The following is a 20,002-nucleotide window of genomic DNA, read 5'->3' as shown; positions in this document are numbered from 1 at the left end:
AAAACTGAAAACAATCTTTCAATCTTGATATAAGAATGAAACATAAGCAACATCGCAGAGTTTGCTATTTCTTTTGAAACACAATTACCAACAAGTGATATATAGGTGAATGTCAGGACCCCGACTCGATGTCACATCGATCTAGCCGGTAACACTTCATATCACTTTGCGGCCTCACGCACGGTATTCCCACGGGTGTCGCCTTACCTTTGCCCGGGACCGTTTGCGCCTTTTGGCTCACGTATATGATAGTGTCGCTAGCATCCATATGATAAAGAGCCCGGGCTGACATGACTAGTCGTAAACCCAAAGTGGCACAGACTTACAGGGACAGGCATCCATGACCCAGCTTCGAACGTGTCGGTCATCAGCAAGTGGGTCCGGGCTGTAGCACTGGGCTAGCAGGACTCCGGTAAACCGGGCTGTAGCGGGCTAACAGGACTCCGGTACTCAAAGCGTGACATTTCCCCGAAGGGACAGACACAGGAACGAAGAAGGACACATGCCGGCCAGCCTAAGTGTTCCAGAGCAGTAGCAAGCTACCATGGCTCAGCGGTAACACTAGGAGACATTTCCCGGTAAGAGAGGCTACTAAAGATAAACAACTAGATAGTCAGATCCCACACATACCAAGCATTTCAATCATACACACAATATGCTCGATATGTGTAAATACAACGGAGCATCACAACATGACTCTATGACACAAGTACTTTATTTAAGGCTCAGGGAGCCATACATATCATACACACAGGTACGGGTCTCACGACCCAACATACAAGTCATACAGTCATACAAGCCAACAGCGGAAGTAATTTGTCTGAGTACAGACAACTAGTTAAATAAAAGAGGCTTGGAAGCCTAACTATACTATGTGGTCCATCACAAGCTCAGGGTCACCACCTGGGTCTTTAGCCTACTCGTTGATGTCAACGTCTACATAGAACCCATCAGAAGGGGTTGCAGCGTCTTCTGTAAAAATGTAGATTATAGCAACATGAGTACAAAGGTACTCAACAAGACTTACATCAGATCCTACATACATGCATAGTATCAAGAAGGGTCGGTGGAGTTATTGCAGTAAGCCAGCTTTGACTCTTGGCTAGACTATCCTACGATACTCCATTTGAAATAGTTTTGCGCACACGAGTCCACTATTCACCACTTCAATACACTACCGAGGATCCACCTCCGTCTTCCTACGGAAGAGCCATCCTCGGCACTCACACTTGTCTTGAGGCTTTTAACAGTTTCCATTTACTTGTCTATGAACTGTATAGGCAACCAAGTAGTCCTTTACCGCGGACGCGGCTATTCGAATAGATCATGTTAACCCTGCAGGGGTGTACTTCTTCATACATGTTTCCACCACTTAGCGTCTGCACACGACATGTGCTCGGCAGACTTCAAGCGAAAGCCGACGTGGGTGTAGACCACGACCTACCTAAACACTTAAGCCTCTAGTCCAGGTTTATCGCCTATTCAGGTTCCATCCGCAGGGAGTCCGGCCGAGGTTTCCCATACGGCCCCGAACGATGTGAACAGGGTTCCCGAGATACCTAACGGGTATTCGGTACACCGTGCCACGTACCTACCGCATCACAGCCCACCCCTACGGTCAGCGCTGTCCACGGCCTCCAGTAGGCTACAAACACCAGAAACTACTTGCAACTCCTGGACAGAGAGCTAAGGTGAATAAGAAGTCGAGCGGGGTCATATTTCAGGGCCCAATGTATGGTAGTAGCTGATTCTTAAATCACACATACAGATCTCAGTGCCTAAGGTCGGCTTCAATGAAACAACCCACCATGTACTCCTACATGGCCTCTCATCGATACCTTTACCAAATCGTGTTCACCACACCACTCTCATTACCGACATAATCATTTCACTCTAGCCCATCACCCAGATGAACCAGACCTGACACGACTCTAAGCATAGCAGGCATAGCAAGGTAGGAACAACACATACATAGGGCTCAATCAACTCCTACACATGCTAGTGGGTTTCATCTAGTTACTGTGGCAATGACAGGTCATGCAGAGGAAATGGGTTCAACTACCGTAGCACACAGCAGTTTGAATCGCGTTGTCTTAATGCAGTAAAAGAGAGCAGGAGCGAGAACATGGGATTGTATCGATATGATCAAATGGTTGGTTGCTTGCCTGATGGTTCGTTGCACGGATACGGTTCTTCGCTAGGGTAATCACGGTACTCCTCGGGAACAGATCCTGTCGCAAAGGATACCGATACACAACATTACCAAACAATATGCAACAATATGATGCATGCATGGAACATGGCAATATGAGTGTGTTGGGCTAATGCAACTAAAGCCAGTAGGGTTTGAGCAAATTTGAATCAAAGATTCAAATTTCAAATTCAAATATGGCCTTTTAAAGTGCCTTTTCTTATTCTGATTAAAACATCAATTTAACTTGTTTGATCATGCATGAAAATAGTACAGATGGATAGATTGGATTTTTCTGATCATTTTTCATATATAATTTGTCCAATTTGGAGTTACAGAATAAAAGTTATGAATTTTTGAAGTTTAAATAATATTCTGAATTTCCTGATTTAATTTATATCCAGAAATATCATTTACTGCGTCAGCCTGACATCACAGTGACATCAGCAGGTCAACAGAGCTGGCTCGGGTCAAACCTGACGTGTGGGGTCCACACGTCAGTGTCACAGGGGCTAATCCCGCGTTGACCCCGGGCTGGTTAGCTTTGACTAAGCCCTGGGCCCACTTGTCAGCGTCTGTAGGTGGTGGTTTAGTGGCTAATTAACTAGGCCACGTCAGCTCGCCGGAGTTCTGGCCGGCGGCGACCAACAGTGCGGCGGCGATAGTGGTTTTGGTCGTTTCGGCCACCAAATGGACCGCGGAGATCACCGGAGTGAAGCTGAGGACGACCCGCGGCTCTTGGCGGAGTCCGTTGGGGTCGGGGTGGCCGGAGTTGACGGCGGTGAGCTCGGTTGCGGCCGCCGGGGTTTGGTCGTGCACGGGAACGGTGCTGGAGCTCGAAGTCGAGCAAAGTGAGGCGCTAGGGATGCTCTACTGGGTTCTGTGAACGCGTTGGACTCGCCGGGGTGACCAAATGGTCACCGGAGCTGCGTCGACGGCGAGCTCGGCGACGGCGGAGGTTCGGCCGTGGTGGGAAGGAGGCTACGGTGAGGGAACGAGGGGGAGAAGAGGGGGAAACGGTGGCGTAGCTCACCGCGGTTGCAGTGGGCGTCGAAGCGGGCTCGGGGACGCGCTGGAGACGGCGAATTCGTCGACGACGGTGGTCGGAGCCCGAAGAGGGGAACGGCGACGTGGCGGCGATGCAGGGCTTCCGGGGACTCGTGGAGCGGTGGGGAGGAAGAGGGAGTTGTGGCGGAGCTTCTGAGCTACTCGGGGGAGCAGGGGTGGCCGGAGACAGTGGCTACGGCGAACGGCGGCGACGGTGTGCTTCGGCCGAGAGCGAGAGAGAGCGAGGGAGAAACGGGGGAGAGTGAGCGAGAGCAGGGGGAGAGGCGTGGCGTCGTCCAGGGCGTCGAGCGAGGAGGGGAGGCCAGGCAAGCAGGCGAGCAGGTGGCGTGGCGCGGTGGCGCGCGCGCGCCGGCCACACTCCCCTCCCTCTGTCTGGACGAAGACGACAGAGGAGGGAGGTGGGCTGGGCTGGCTGGGCCAGCCAGCTGGCTGGGCCGCACAGTGGAGGAGCCCAGGTAGGTTTTTCCCCCCTTTCTATTTATTTTCTGTTTTCTGTTTTATTTAATACTTCTGCAGCTGTGTTGAATTAATTAAAATACCTAAGCAACTCCAAAATTCACCAAACTACTCCTGGTCCATAGTTGGATTATTTCCAACATGAAACATTTTAGTTTGGAGATATTTGAGCATTTAAAATTTTTATATTATTTTAAATGCCCAAATTCAAATAGTTATGATTTAATTCAAAAACCCTAGGATGGCCTAGAAAAATGTGCACCACTTTTATCAGAGGTTCTGAACCAAGGCTAAAATGATGGACATTTTAGAAGGGCATTTCAGGTTCATTGAAAAATTATTTTAGTAACCCTAGTTGGTTTCAGAGGGGACTGGGGGTTCTGTCATCCCCATTTCAAGTTTCTGATGAAAGAGTAAACATGATGCAACACTCTAATGCAGGACTAGCTAGGATGTGACAACTCACCCCCACTCAAAAGAATCTCGTCCCGAGATTTGGGTTCCTCCGAGAAGAAGGCGGGATATTCGAGTCGAAGACGATCCTCCCTTTCCCAAGTTGCTTCATCTTCAGAGTGATGCGACCATTGAACCTTGAGAAACTTGATATTATGACGTCGCGTGGTACGTTCGGTTTGATCGAGGATGCGAATGGGGTACTCTCGATATGTAAGATTATCTTGGAGATCAAGCGTTTCGTGGTCCACTTCACGGATAGGATCCGAGAAGCAACGTCTGAGTTGAGAAACGTGGAAGACATCGTGAACTCTGGAGAGGTGCGGAGGTAATTCCAATTGGTAGGCAACTTCTCCTCGTTTGGCAAGAATGCGAAAAGGTCCAATGTAACGAGGAGCCAATTTGCCTTTGATACCGAAACGATGGGTTCCCTTCAGAGGGGTGACCCGAAGGTAAGCCTTCTCGTCAACCTCGAAAGTCATAGACTTATGTTTTCGGTCATATTGACTCTTTTGACGGGATTGGGCTGTTTTCAACTTTTCACGAACGATACGAACTTGTTCTTCTGCTTCCTGAATCATATCCGGGCCAAAGAATTGTCTTTCCCCGGTCTCTGACCAGTTAAGGGGTGTTCGACATCGTCGTCCATAGAGAACTTCAAAAGGGGCTTTACCCAAGCTAGATTGATAGCTGTTGTTGTAAGCGAATTCGGCAAATGGAAGGCACTTCTCCCAGTCCATTCCGAAAGAGATAACGGAGGCTCGAAGCATGTCTTCTAGAATTTGGTTGACGCGTTCCACTTGACCACTTGACTGAGGGTGGAAAGCGGTGCTAAAGGAGAGACGGGTTCCCATAGCATTTTGGAAACTTTCCCAAAATCGAGAGGTGAAAAGACTTCCTCGATCCGAATTGATTTCCAAAGGAACACCATGGAGAGACACTATCCGGGAGATGTATAAATCTGCCAGTTGGCTAGCGGTTATACTCTCACGAACAGGTAGGAAATGAGCTACTTTGGAAAGACGATCGACCACGACGAAAATAGCATTATTCCCTCTCTTGGTCCTGGGAAAACCGGTAATGAAATCCATACTAATTTTATCCCATTTCCATTCAGGAATAGCTAAGGGTTGAAGGGTGCCAGCAGGTCGTTGATGCTCTGCTTTTACACGACGACAGACGTCGCAATTTGCAATATACTGAGCAATTTCTCTCTTCATCCTAGTCCACCAGAACCTCTGGCGTAGGTCCTGATACATCTTAGTACTACCGGGATGAATAGTGAGAGGAGATTCATGGGCCTCCTTAAGGATCAACTGCCGCAGATGCTGGTTCTTGGGAACCACTAGACGATTCTCAAAGTACACAACACCATGATCATTTGTGGAGAAACAACTAGCACCTCCGCTAGCAATGTTCTCTTTGATTTTAGATATTCCCTTATCTCGCTTTTGGGCAGCGATGATTTGATCCGTAAGAGTAGGTTTTGCCACCAAGGTGGAGAGAAAACCTTGAGGAACAATGTGAAGGTTAAGCTTTAGAAATTCCTCATGGAGAAACGGTTGACTTTGTTGTAACATCAGGTTGTTACAATAAGATTTACGACTTAGCGCATCAGCCATGACGTTGGCTTTCCCTGGGGTATAGGTTATTCCTAAGTCGAAGTCTGTGATCAATTCAACCCAACGTCTCTGTCTGAGATTCAAATCCGGCTGGGTGAAAATGTACTTCAGACTTTGGTGATCAGTGAATATTTCGCAACGATTACCGAGGAGGTAATGTCGCCAGGTCTTAAGTGCATAGACTACGGCTGCAAGTTCTAGATCATGAGTAGGATAATTCTCCTCATGTGGGTGCAATTGCCGTGAAGCGTAAGCAATTACGTGTCGATCTTGCATAAGAATGCAACCTAGTCCTTGTCGCGAGGCGTCGCAGTAGATAACGAAGTCCTTGGAGAAGCCTGGCGGTACCAGTACGGGAGCAGAGGTCAGGCGTCTTTTCAGTTCCTGAAAACTGTGCTCACATTGTGGAGTCCATTCGAACTTCTTATCTTTCTTGAGGAGTTCGGTTAGAGGTTTAGCAACTTTGGAGAAGTTCTCGACAAAGCGACGGCAATAGCTCGCTAAGCCTAGAAAACTCCGAACTTGCTTGACCGATTCGGGTGGAGTCCAATCAAGGACGGCTTGAACTCGCTCAGGGTTAACCGCAATACCTTTACCAGATATTACATGACCCAGATAGGTCACTTCTGGCAACCAGAATTCACATTTAGAAAATTTGGCATAAAGGCGATGCTCTCGAAGTTTCTGCAACACTAGTCTTAGATGTTCGGCATGTTCTTCCTCGTTCTTGGAGTAGATGAGTATATCATCGAGATAAACTACGACGAATTTATCCAAATACTCCATGAAAATTGAGTTCATTAACCGAGAAAAGGTGGCTGGAGCGTTGGTTAAACCGAAAGACATGACGGTGTACTCGTATTGGCCATAACGAGTAACAAAGGCCGTTTTAGGAATGTCCCCGTTTCTGATTTTGATTTGATGGTAGCCCAACCTCAAATCCATCTTAGAGAAGACTGAAGATCCAGCGAGCTGATCATACAGGTCGTTGATCCTGGGAAGTGGATATTTGTTCTTGATCGTGACCAAATTGACAGGTCGGTAATCTACAACCATCCGGTCCGTACCATCCTTCTTCTTAACGAATAGGACGGGGCAAGCCCATGGAGATGAACTAGGGCGGATGAAGCCCTTTTTCAAGGATTCATCGAGTTGTTTCTTAAGCTCGGCTAGTTCTAGGGGTGCCATCTTATAAGGTCTTCTAGCAATCGGAACGGTTCCGGGGATGAGGTCTATTACAAACTCAACATCCCTATCAGGTGGAACACCTGGCAATTCCTCTGGAAAGACATCCGGGAAGTCACGGACTACCGGAACGTCCTCAAGGTCTGGTAAAGGGCTGGCGTTAAGAGAATATAATTGTCGCTTGGCTATTCGGGTCAAGACATTGACTATCTTTCCCGAAGGATGGGTGAGTTGAACAGTCCTAGAGAAGCAATCAATTTTGGCTTGATGAGCTGACATCCAGTCCATACCCAAAATGATATTAATATCTGAAGATTTAAGGGCTATCAAAGATGCGAGAAAAACAAGTCTGTCGACTTGGATTTCATTTCCATGGCTTACTCTAGAAGTTTGCCATTTGGATCCCGGAGTTTGAATTACCATAGAGGATGGCAAGTCACAGAATGCAACGTTATGCAAACGAGCATAATTTTCAGATATAAAAGAATGAGAGGCTCCGGTATCGAAAAGAACAGATGCCGGGTGGCAATTAACAAGAAGCGTACCGAGAACGACGTTGGGATCTTCTTGAGCTTCTTCGGCAGAGACACAGTTGACATGGCCACGTGAAGCGGTGACCGGTTTAGCATGGAATACTTTCCCTGTCGGCTTGCCACGGCCAACAGCTTTAGCAGATTGATTGGGGTTGGTCTGGGGACACTCACGCATATAATGACCAGATTCCCCACACTTGAAACAAGTCACGGAACTGGTACGTGGAGGAGCATTATTGGTTGGACCCCCATAGGGCTTAGCTGGAGCAGACTGTTGAGCGGGGCGAGGCGCCTGGAAAGATGGCCTCGGTGTGAACCTGGGTGGCAAGGCGGTGTTGGGTACCCACACGCGGCGCTTCTGAGGACCAGCACCGGATGAGGAACCCATGTCACGTCCATGCTTGCGTGTTGCGTCATAGTCTGTCTGACCAGTTTCAGCACTGATGGCTTTGTTGACAAGTTTCGGAAAAGATGTGCACTCATGCAGACGGAGGTCGCGGCGAAGCTCAGGACTAAGGCCCTTGCGGAACCTTGCTTGCTTCTTGGCGTCAGTAGAGACTTCCTCAGTTGCATATCGGGCGAGCTTACCAAACTCTCTGCTATAGGCATCCACAGAAAGTCGGCCTTGGGTGAAATTGCAAAATTCTTCACGCTTACGGTCCATGAGACCCTCCGGAATGTGATGTTCACGGAAAGCCTCGCTGAACTCAGCCCAAGTAGTGACATGGCCCGCTGGGCGCATAGCTCCATAATTCTCCCACCAAAGACTGGCGGGGCCTTCAAGATGATATGCGGCAAAGGTGACCTTGTCAGCCTCCGCTACCAGCGCGGAACGCAGCTTGTGAGAAATACTGCGAAGCCAGTCATCAGCGTCGAGAGGCTCGACGGAGTGGTGGAACGTGGGTGGATGCAATTTGATAAAATCGCTGAGTGACACCACGTTAGCCCTCTGATGGTGTGCTGTATTCTGTTCAATACGCTCCAACAAACGGTTTGTCTCCCGCTTGTTTCTCTCAGCTTCCGTCATCACCTCGGCTAGTGAAGGAGGATGAGGCAGATTTTCATTCCTGGCTTCACTGCCTTCGGCCTGCTCTTGGGAAGCAGGATTAGCGCGTGTGTTGACCATCCTAGGTAAACAAGACAATGATTTAGTCAGAATGTTGAGATTCCGACATGGGATACATAATGTAAGAAATAACTCGGAATGCAAGATGATCATCCGTATGACATGGTAGATACAGAAACTGCTTCTTTATTCCATCGTCATACACACCATACAAGGTTTAGTACAAGCCAAGCAAAGTACTAATACGGTGAAAAGAGGATTACATCTCATCGGAGGCATTCCAAGCTCCTATACATTATTTTTCTACATCTCCGGAAGAGTACAAACTAGTGGTACTACTACTAACTCAGACCGATCCGTAGTAGTCCTCGTAGAAGTCACCTCCATAGCCTGGAAGTTCAACATGATCATCCGGAAACAGACGGTCTCGCGGAGCTTGTGGACCATAGGGGCTAGGATGAGGCCTTGGACCAACAAATGGTGGCCTGCGGGAACCGCGAGGTGGGGTGATGCCTCCTACATCACACCAAACCATCACGTCTGGCAGAGCAGATCTCACAGGATAGAGATCGCGCATATCTGAATATCCAGCTTGCACCGCCGGTGCGAACCGAGTCAAAGTGGCCCAGTGGTCAGCACGGGTATTGAAGAGCTCTAACCTTAAGGCCCGATTTTCACGGTCCTTATCCTCGAGCATCTCAGCAGTGGTGCGAGTCCGTGAATCCTCCTGAGTGGAGTCAGCATAGATAGCCTGGAGATACCCTTGTGCTCCCGGAAGTGATCCTGGCATATACCGGAAGTCAGAGTCCCGAAATAACCCAGATCTGACTCGCATAATGGTCATCATAGAGTAGGCGGCATCCTGCACAGCCATCTCGATAGTAACCCCGAGTCCATAGGAGCAGTGAAGAGGCTCAGTGGATCCAGGATAAGATGGAAATATCCTGACAGTGCAGAGATACTGGCTTTGATTAAAATCTCGGAATTGCTCTTCGACCGTGTACTCAGGATACCAGCGGTATCCAGCCTCAGTCATTACCCCGACCAACTTAGCAGTATGGCCGGGTACATCTAGGCATCGAGTCAGGCGAACCACTTGATTGAGGTCGCGAGTGGCCATCTGAAAGCATAATCATAATGCAAAGGCATTAGAATTTCTAGCAAAATTTCGGCAGCATAACAGCTGTAAATGCTCAAAAAGGATATTGAGACATTTGACAAAGGATTTCGTACACACTCAACATCATCATATCAAGTCTTGAAACCATTCCTACAACATAATGTGGTAGAAGAACTGAGCTAGGCTGATAACCATCAAACTTATAAGGTACTACTGATTAGTAACACGTGAACCTGATAGAGAGAACAGATCCTAATTCCTTAACCCCCGGTGGAAGAATGGACTGACTCAGATCAGAAAGTCATAAGGTATAAGGAGTAAAAAGAGCCTTACGTTCCATCCCACAAGCAATTCCCCTACATATAACTAAAGAATTTCTAGACTCAACATCGACCAGTTTGGCTTGGAGAACCTACAGGCAGTCCGGCTCTGATGCCAACGCTGTCAGGACCCCGACTCGATGTCACATCGATCTAGCCGGTAACACTTCATATCACTTTGCGGCCTCACGCACGGTATTCCCACGGGTGTCGCCTTACCTTTGCCCGGGACCGTTTGCGCCTTTTGGCTCACGTATATGATAGTGTCGCTAGCATCCATATGATAAAGAGCCCGGGCTGACATGACTAGTCGTAAACCCAAAGTGGCACAGACTTACAGGGACATGCATCCATGACCCAGCTTCGAACGTGTCGGTCATCAGCAAGTGGGTCCGGGCTGTAGCACTGGGCTAGCAGGACTCCGGTAAACCGGGCTGTAGCGGGCTAACAGGACTCCGGTACTCAAAGCGTGACATTTCCCCGAAGGGACAGACACAGGAACGAAGAAGGACACATGCCGGCCAGCCTAAGTGTTCCAGAGCAGTAGCAAGCTACCATGGCTCAGCGGTAACACTAGGAGACATTTCCCGGTAAGAGAGGCTACTAAAGATAAACAACTAGATAGTCAGATCCCACACATACCAAGCATTTCAATCATACACACAATATGCTCGATATGTGTAAATACAACGGAGCATCACAACATGACTCTATGACACAAGTACTTTATTTAAGGCTCAGGGAGCCATACATATCATACACACAGGTACGGGTCTCACGACCCAACATACAAGTCATACAGTCATACAAGCCAACAACGGAAGTAATTTGTCTGAGTACAGACAACTAGTTAAATAAAAGAGGCTTGGAAGCCTAACTATACTATGTGGTCCATCACAAGCTCAGGGTCACCACCTGGGTCTTTAGCCTACTCGTTGATGTCAACGTCTACATAGAACCCATCAGAAGGGGTTGCAGCGTCTTCTGTAAAAATGTAGATTATAGCAACATGAGTACAAAGGTACTCAGCAAGACTTACATCAGATCCTACATACATGCATAGTATCAAGAAGGGTCGGTGGAGTTATTGCAGTAAGCCAGCTTTGACTCTTGGCTAGACTATCCTACGATACTCCATTTGAAATAGTTTTGCGCACACGAGTCCACTATTCACCACTTCAATACACTACCGAGGATCCACCTCCGTCTTCCTACGGAAGAGCCATCCTCGGCACTCACACTTGTCTTGAGGCTTTTAACAGTTTCCATTTACTTGTCTATGAACTGTATAGGCAACCAAGTAGTCCTTTACCGCGGACGCGGCTATTCGAATAGATCATGTTAACCCTGCAGGGGTGTACTTCTTCATACATGTTTCCACCACTTAGCGTCTGCACACGACATGTGCTCGGCAGACTTCAAGCGAAAGCCGACGTGGGTGTAGACCACGACCTACCTAAACACTTAAGCCTCTAGTCCAGGTTTATCGCCTATTCAGGTTCCATCCGCAGGGAGTCCGGCCGAGGTTTCCCATACGGCCCCGAACGATGTGAACAGGGTTCCCGAGATACCTAACGGGTATTCGGTACACCGTGCCACGTACCTACCGCATCACAGCCCACCCCTACGGTCAGCGCTGTCCACGGCCTCCAGTAGGCTACAAACACCAGAAACTACTTGCAACTCCTGGACAGAGAGCTAAGGTGAATAAGAAGTCGAGCGGGGTCATATTTCAGGGCCCAATGTATGGTAGTAGCTGATTCTTAAATCACACATACAGATCTCAGTGCCTAAGGTCGGCTTCAATGAAACAACCCACCATGTACTCCTACATGGCCTCTCATCGATACCTTTACCAAATCGTGTTCACCACACCACTCTCATTACCGACATAATCATTTCACTCTAGCCCATCACCCAGATGAACCAGACCTGACACGACTCTAAGCATAGCAGGCATAGCAAGGTAGGAACAACACATACATAGGGCTCAATCAACTCCTACACATGCTAGTGGGTTTCATCTAGTTACTGTGGCAATGACAGGTCATGCAGAGGAAATGGGTTCAACTACCGTAGCACACAGCAGTTTGAATCGCGTTGTCTTAATGCAGTAAAAGAGAGCAGGAGCGAGAACATGGGATTGTATCGATATGATCAAATGGTTGGTTGCTTGCCTGATGGTTCGTTGCACGGATACGGTTCTTCGCTAGGGTAATCACGGTACTCCTCGGGAACAGATCCTGTCGCAAAGGATACCGATACACAACATTACCAAACAATATGCAACAATATGATGCATGCATGGAACATGGCAATATGAGTGTGTTGGGCTAATGCAACTAAAGCCAGTAGGGTTTGAGCAAATTTGAATCAAAGATTCAAATTTCAAATTCAAATATGGCCTTTTAAAGTGCCTTTTCTTATTCTGATTAAAACATCAATTTAACTTGTTTGATCATGCATGAAAATAGTACAGATGGATAGATTGGATTTTTCTGATCATTTTTCATATATAATTTGTCCAATTTGGAGTTACAGAATAAAAGTTATGAATTTTTGAAGTTTAAATAATATTCTGAATTTCCTGATTTAATTTATATCCAGAAATATCATTTACTGCGTCAGCCTGACATCACAGTGACATCAGCAGGTCAACAGAGCTGGCTCGGGTCAAACCTGACGTGTGGGGTCCACACGTCAGTGTCACAGGGGCTAATCCCGCGTTGACCCCGGGCTGGTTAGCTTTGACTAAGCCCTGGGCCCACTTGTCAGCGTCTGTAGGTGGTGGTTTAGTGGCTAATTAACTAGGCCACGTCAGCTCGCCGGAGTTCTGGCCGGCGGCGACCAACAGTGCGGCGGCGATAGTGGTTTTGGTCGTTTCGGCCACCAAATGGACCGCGGAGATCACCGGAGTGAAGCTGAGGACGACCCGCGGCTCTTGGCGGAGTCCGTTGGGGTCGGGGTGGCCGGAGTTGACGGCGGTGAGCTCGGTTGCGGCCGCCGGGGTTCGGTCGTGCACGGGAACGGTGCTGGAGCTCGAAGTCGAGCAAAGTGAGGCGCTAGGGATGCTCTACTGGGTTCTGTGAACGTGTTGGACTCGCCGGGGTGACCAAATGGTCACCGGAGCTGCGTCGACGGCGAGCTCGGCGACGGCGGAGGTTCGGCCGTGGTGGGAAGGAGGCTACGGTGAGGGAACGAGGGGGAGAAGAGGGGGAAACGGTGGCGTAGCTCACCGCGGTTGCAGTGGGCGTCGAAGCGGGCTCGGGGACGCGCTGGAGACGGCGAATTCATCGACGACGGTGGTCGGAGCCCGAAGAGGGGAACGGCGACGTGGCGGCGATGCAGGGCTTCCGGGGACTCGTGGAGCGGTGGGGAGGAAGAGGGAGTTGTGGCGGAGCTTCTGAGCTACTCGGGGGAGCGAGGGGTGGCCGGAGACAGTGGCTACGGCGAACGGCGGCGACGGTGTGCTTCGGCCGAGAGCGAGAGAGAGCGAGGGAGAAACGGGGGAGAGTGAGCGAGAGCAGGGGGAGAGGCGTGGCGTCGTCCAGGGCGTCGAGCGAGGAGGGGAGGCCAGGCAAGCAGGCGAGCAGGTGGCGTGGCGCGGTGGCGCGCGCGCGCGCCGGCCACACTCCCCTCCCTCTGTCTGGACGAAGACGACAGAGGAGGGAGGTGGGCTGGGCTGGCTGGGCCAGCCAGCTGGCTGGGCCGCACAGTGGAGGAGCCCAGGTAGGTTTTTCCCCCCTTTCTATTTATTTTCTGTTTTCTGTTTTATTTAATACTTCTGCAGCTGTGTTGAATTAATTAAAATACCTAAGCAACTCCAAAATTCACCAAACTACTCCTGGTCCATAGTTGGATTATTTCCAACATGAAACATTTTAGTTTGGAGATATTTGAGCATTTAAAATTTTTATATTATTTTAAATGCCCAAATTCAAATAGTTATGATTTAATTCAAAAACCCTAGGATGGCCTAGAAAAATGTGCACCACTTTTATCAGAGGTTCTGAACCAAGGCTAAAATGATGGACATTTTAGAAGGGCATTTCAGGTTCATTGAAAAATTATTTTAGTAACCCTAGTTGGTTTCAGAGGGGACTGGGGGTTCTGTCATCCCCATTTCAAGTTTCTGATGAAAGAGTAAACATGATGCAACACTCTAATGCATGACTAGCTAGGATGTGACAGTGAACTTACAGTTTATTCAAATTGGAATGCGGCTCACTCTACTAAAAGGACGATGTCATCCACTCCGAGTAAAAACGGTCATCTACTCGCATTTAGCATCTGACCAATGAATATATATTGTATATGAGTTTTCTATTTTTTATTTTAATATTGTTTATATGTTTACTTTTGTAGATCAAAGATCAAAACTGATGGCTTTTTATTGACAAAGCTTTATGGTGAACCAGACTGAAAAATCATCGGGTTTTACACAATCAGAAGAGATGCATACAAATAATTGTTCTTTATATATTTGTTGTGCATGATAGTACAAGAGGTATGTTTCTATACATATTTATTTTTGCAGAGTATGAAAGAGATGGAGATGGATTATGTCAACGTTCAAAAAGAATCCATCGACAAGGGTGTTGAGGCGATGTCATTGAAGAGCCCAAAAATTCGTTAAGATTTATACAACAAAAGGCCCGTGGCAACGCACGGGCATTGTACTAGTCGAACTAGTGCCAACGCCCTACCGTACAGGAAAACTAACCACTCCACCACCAAACAGTTACTGACTCCTTACAGTGCAAACTCTTTAAGACATACTCCTACATGCGCTATTTATTGCGCATTAAATAATACGAAAACAGTACCATTCAGATTTTTCAATTATCTGAAAACATGTTCACATATTTCAAATGAATATTACGAACGTGCAAAACAATTTCACCAAAATGAAAAAATTGCAAGTTCGAAAACAGTTTATTAATTTGAGAAAAACACAAAAAGTGAAAAAAAATCATGAGTTTGAAAAAACGTTCAACTGTTTTGAAAAAATTTCATCGATTTTGAAAAAAGTTCATTGAAATTGAATTTGTTTCATTCAATTTGAAAAAAATTCATTGAAATTGAATTTTTTTAATTCAATTTGAAAAAAATTCATTGAATTTTAAAAAAAGTTCGCTGATTTTGAAAAAAGTTCATCAATTTTGAAAAAAGTTTCATCAAAATTGAATTTTTTAACCAATTTTAAAAATGTTCACTTAATTTAAATAAAATATCACTGATTTTGAAAAAAGTTCATCAATTTTGAAAATAAGCTCATCAAATTTAAAAAAGAATCATTCAATTGAAAAAATAGTTCATAATTTTGAAAAAAGTTCATGGAATTTTGAAAAATGTTCATGAAATTTGAAAAAAAATTCACCAAATTTAAGAAAAGTTCACCGATTTTGGAAAAATGTTCATCAAATTTGAAAAATGTTCACCAAATTAGAAAGAACTCATCAAATTTGGAAAAAAGTTCATCGTATTTGAAAAAGAATCCGCCCATTTAAGAAGATAAAAGGAAAAATAAAGAAAAGGAAAAAGAATAAAAACGTGTGAAACTAAAGAGTGAACTGGGAAAAGCCCCAAAAAAAGCAATTTGCACAAGACAATGATGTTGGCGTTGTGGTTTGCGCTGTGACCTAGGAGCGCAGGGATCCAGAGTTCGAGTCCTATCGTCGCGAAGCGCCTAATAGGATTCGCCCAATGTCTGTGCATGTCTTCTATACTTGTAGAATCCGATGGGCTGAATAAATACACAGCCGGCCTTGGCTTTTGGTGGTGTAGCAAAGATTAATGTCAATGCTTCAATCTTTAGTTAGGAATAATGTAAGAGGTGCAAGTGCGGGAGCTCCGCGTCGCGCTACTGGGCCGGCCCAGGTGAGTTTCGACTGAACTATGGGCCGGCCCAGCGCGCGGTGATGCAGGCGCCCGTTTGCGGAATGCACGTTAATGGGCGCCTGCAGCGTCTAATAGGATTCGCCCAACGTCTGTGCATGTCTTCTATACTTGTAGAATCCGATGGGCCGAACTGTTGGGGAACGTTGCAGAAAACAAAAAATTTCCTACGGTTTCACTAAGATCCATCTATCAGTTCATCTAGCAACGAGTGATCGGATTGCATCTACATACCTTTGTAGATCACGCGCGGAAGCGTTCAAAGAACGGGGATGAGGAAGTCGTACTCGACGTGATTCAAATCACCGGAGATCCTAGCACCGAACGGACGGCACCTCCGTGTTCAACACACGTACGGTCAGCGTGACGTCTCCTCCTCCTTGATCCAGCAAGGGGGGAGGAGAGGTTGATGAAGATCCAGCAGCACGACGGCGTGGTGGTGGATGCAGCAGTCACCGCAGTAGGGCTTCGTCGTTCTTCTGCGAGAGGGAGAGGTGTAGCAGGGGAGAGGGAGGCGCCAAGAGTCAAGGGTGCGGCTGCCCCTCCCTCCCCCCCTTTATATAGGCTCCCCAAGGGGGGCGCCGGCCCTAGGAGATGGGATCTCCTAGGGGGGCGGCGGCCAAGGGTGGAGTGGCCCCCAAGGTAAGTGGGGCGCCCCCCTCCCCCCCACCCTAGGGTTTCCAACCCTAGGCGCAGGGGGTGGGCCAAGGGGGCGCACCAGCCCACTATGGGCTGGTTCCCCTCCCCACTTCAGCCCATGGGGCCCTCCGGGATGGGTGGTCCCACCCGGTGGACCCCCGGGGCCCATCCGATGGTCCCGGTACAATACCGGTGACCCCCGAAACTCTTTCGATGGCCGAAACTGCACTTCCTATATATAATTCTTCACCTCCGGACCATTTCGGAACTCCTCGTGACGTCCAGGATCTCATCCGGGACTCCGAACAACTTTCGGGTTACTGCATATTCATATCTCTACAACCCTAGCGTCACCAACCTTAAGTGTGTAGACCCTGCGGGTTCGGGAGACATGTAGACATGACCGAGATGGCTCTCCGGTCAATAACCAACAGCGGGATCTGAATACCCATATTGGCTCCCACATGCTCCTCGATGATCTCATCGGATGAACCACGATGTCGAGGATTCAAGCAACCCCGTATACAATTCCATTTGTCAATCGGTACGTTACTTGCCCAAGATTCGATCGTCGGTATCCCAATACCTCGTTCAATCTTGTTACCGGCAAGTCACTTTACTCGTACCGTAATGCATGATCCCGTGACCAGACACTTGGTCACTTTGAGCTCATTATGATGATGCATTACCGAGTGGGCCCAGAGATACCTCTCCGTCATACGGAGTGACAAATCCCAGTCTTGATCCGTGTCAACCCAACAGACACTTTCGGAGATACCCGTAGTATACCTTTATAGTCACCCAGTTATGTTGTGACGTTTAGTACACCCAAAGCACTCCTACGGTATCCGGGAGTTACACGATCTCATGGTCTAAGGAAAAGATACTTGACATTGGAAAAACTCTAGCAAACGAACTATACGATCTTGTGCTATGTTTAGGATTGGGTCTTGTCCATCACATCATTCTCCTAATGATGTGATCTCGTTATCAATGACATCCAATGTCCATAGTCAGGAAACCTTGACTATTTGTTGATCAACGAGGTAGTCAACTAGAGGCTCACTAGGGACATGTTGGTGTCTATGTATTCACACATGTATTACGATTTCCGGATAACACAATTATAGCATGAATAAAAGACAATTATCATGAACAAGGAAATATAATAATAATCCTTTTATTATTGCCTCTAGGGCATATTTCCAACAGTCTCCCACTTGCACTAGAGTCAATAATCTAGTTACATTGTGATGAATCGAACACCCATGGAATTCTGGTGTTGATCATGTTTTGCTCTAGGGAGAGGTTTAGTCAACGGATCTGCTACATTCAGGTCTGTATGTACTTTACAAATATCTATGTCTCCATCTTGAACATTTTCATGAATGGAGTTGAAGCGACGCTTGATGTGCCTGGTCTTCTTGTGAAACCTGGGCTCCTTGGCAAGTGCAATAGCTCCAGTGTTGTCACAGAAGAGTTTGATCGGCCCCGACGCATTAGGTATGACTCCTAGGTCGGTGATGAACTCCTTCACCCAGATTGCTTCATGTGCTGCCTCCGAGGCAGCCATGTACTCCGCTTCACATGTAGATCCCGCCACGATGCTCTGCTTGCAGCTGCACCAGCTTACTGCTCCACCATTCAACATATACACGTATCCGGTTTGTGACTTAGAGTCATCCAGATCTGTGTCGAAGCTAGCATCGACGTAACCCTTTACGACGAGCTCTTCGTCACCTCCATAAACGAGAAGCATGTCCTTAGTCCTTTTCAGGTACTTCAGGATATTCTTGACCGCTGTCCAGTGTTCCTTGCCGGGATTACTTTGGTACCTACCTACCAAACTTACGGCAAGGTTTACATCAGGTCTGGTACATAGCATGGCATACATAATAGACCCTATAGCTGAGGCATAGGGGATGACACTCATCTCTTCTATATCTTCTGCCGTGGTCGGACATTGAGCTGAGCTCAATTTCACACCTTGCAACACAGGCAAGAACCCCTTCTTAGACTGATCCATATTGAATTTTTTCAATATCTTATCAAGGTATGTGCTTTGTGAAAGACCTATGAGGCGTCTTGATCTATCTCTATAGATCTTGATGCCTAATATATAAGCAGCTTCTCCAAGGTCCTTCATTGAAAAACTCTTATTCAAGTAGGCCTTAATGCTGTCCAAAAGCTCTATATCATTTCCCATCAAAAGTATGTCATCTACATATAATATGAGAAATGCTACAGAGCTCCCACTCACTTTCTTGTAAACGCAGGCTTCTCCATAAGTCTGCATAAACCCAAACGCTTTGATCATCTCATCAAAGCGAATGTTCCAACTCCGAGATGCTTGCACCAGCCCATAAATCAAGCGTTGGAGCTTGCACACCTTGTCAGCATTCTTAGGATCGACAAAACCTTCTGGCTGCATCATATACAATTCTTCCTTAAGGGAACCATTAAGGAATGTCATTCTGACGTCCATTTGCCATATCTCATAATCATAGAATGCGGCAATTGCTAACATGATTCGGACGGACTTCAGCTTCGCTACCGGTGAGAAAGTCTCATCGTAGTCAACCCCTTGAACTTGTCGATAACCCTTAGCGACAAGCCGAGCTTTATAGATGGTCACATTACCATCCGCGTCTGTCTTCTTAAAGATCCATTTATTTTCTATGGCTCGCCGCTCAACGGGCAAGTCAGTCAAAGTCCATACTTCGTTTTCATACATGGATCCTATCTCGGATTTCATGGCTTCCAGCCATTTGTCGGAATCCGGGCCCGCCATCGCTTCTTCATAGTTCAAAGGTTCACCGTTGTCTAACAACATGATTTCCAAGACAGGGTTGCCGTACCACTCTGGTGCGAAACGTGTCCTTGTGGACCTACGAAGTTCAGTAGCAACTTGATCTGAAGTTTCATGATCATCATCATTAACTTCCTCTCTAGTCGGTGCAGGCACCTCAGGAACATTTTCTTGAGTTGCGCCATTTTCCGGTTCAACAGGTAATACTTCATCAAGTTCTACTTTCCTCCCACTTACTTCTTTCGAGAGAAACTCCTTCTTTAGAAAGGATCCATTCTTGGCAACAAAGATCTTGCCTTCGGATCTGAGGTAGAAGGTATACCCAATAGTTTCTTTAGGGTATCCTATGAAGACGCATTTTTCCGACTTGGGTTCGAGCTTTTCAGGTTGAAGTTTCTTGACATACGCATCGCATCCCCAAACTTTTAGAAACAACAGCTTAGGTTTCTTCCCAAACCATAATTCATACGGTGTCGTCTCAACGGATTTCGATGGAGCCCTATTTAAAGTGAATGCGGCAGTCTCTAAAGCATAGCCCCAAAATGATAGTGGTAAATCGGCAAGAGACATCATAGATCGCACCATATCTAATAGAGTGCGATTACGACGTTCGGACACACCATTACGCTGAGGTGTTCCAGG

The sequence above is a fragment of the Triticum aestivum genome, chromosome 5A (assembly GCF_018294505.1).
Source record: "Triticum aestivum cultivar Chinese Spring chromosome 5A, IWGSC CS RefSeq v2.1, whole genome shotgun sequence".
NCBI lineage: Eukaryota > Viridiplantae > Streptophyta > Magnoliopsida > Poales > Poaceae > Triticum > Triticum aestivum.
This window is presented reverse-complemented; position numbering follows the sequence as displayed.